The following is a 999-nucleotide window of genomic DNA, read 5'->3' as shown; positions in this document are numbered from 1 at the left end:
CTTTCAGTTAGAGAATGGGCTTCACCACATTTGCTTCTCGTTTTCTAAATTTGCATTTCATTTTCAAAGTAAAGTTATACGCGTCAAACAATTGTAAAATACGGATTTACTTTTAAAACCTGGAAATAAGCTTTTTGCTATAAACATTTAATTTACGCAAGTAAAACTAAACTTATTGGAAGTTTATTTCAATAACTCCTTTAGATCAGATTTAAACTATTAAAAGCAGTGACTACTCAATTTACAAATAGGAAGAGGTGAAAAAAGCAAAGAAATTTTATTTTTGTTTACTTTTTGCGTTCGCTTTGAGAATACTTGGAAGAACGAGCATTATCGATACTTTTTTGCAAAAATGAGTACTGGCATCGATACTTTTCTAAAAAGTTCTATCACTAGTTTTCCCCATATAAAATATATGGAAATCTTTATAGGCGTTGAGGCAGTTCTAAATATCATATCTGAAAAAAAATACAGATATTCTTTTTTTCATTTAGAAAAATCCTAGCGGGTAGGAGCTTAAAACTTTAAACTTTTTTTTGTGACCACCCTAATGTACATACAATTGTTGTTATTTCTCGTTGTTTGCAGCACTCAAATGCACTTCACACACACTTTTCAACCGTATTATGTTGTTATTGTATTATTATTGTACCTTTGTGCAATCGAAAAGTTTTCCACTTGTACTACTGGCCATTCACTTACATACATATGTATGTATGTATGTTCATGCATTGGAGTATAGCTGTGTGTTTGCACTCGCTCCGAATAAATCGAATTGTAAGCACTTTATGGCTGTTTGCTTTGTTGTGATTGATATTTGTTGTTGTTCAATTGTGCTCATTGTTGTTGATTGTAAAGTTTTTTTTTTTTTGGTTTTTTACAAGCGAATAAGATTGAAACTGATTGAACTGCACACAAGTGGCAGGTATTTTGCTCATTCAAAATGAATAAGAATAGTAAAAGTGACAAGAATTATACTTTCCAACATACCTACTATTT

Source organism: Rhagoletis zephyria, unplaced genomic scaffold (genome assembly GCF_001687245.7).
Source record: "Rhagoletis zephyria isolate East Lansing unplaced genomic scaffold, Rhagoletis_zephyria_1.1 Rzeph_scaffold_00296, whole genome shotgun sequence".
NCBI lineage: Eukaryota > Metazoa > Arthropoda > Insecta > Diptera > Tephritidae > Rhagoletis > Rhagoletis zephyria.
This window is presented reverse-complemented; position numbering follows the sequence as displayed.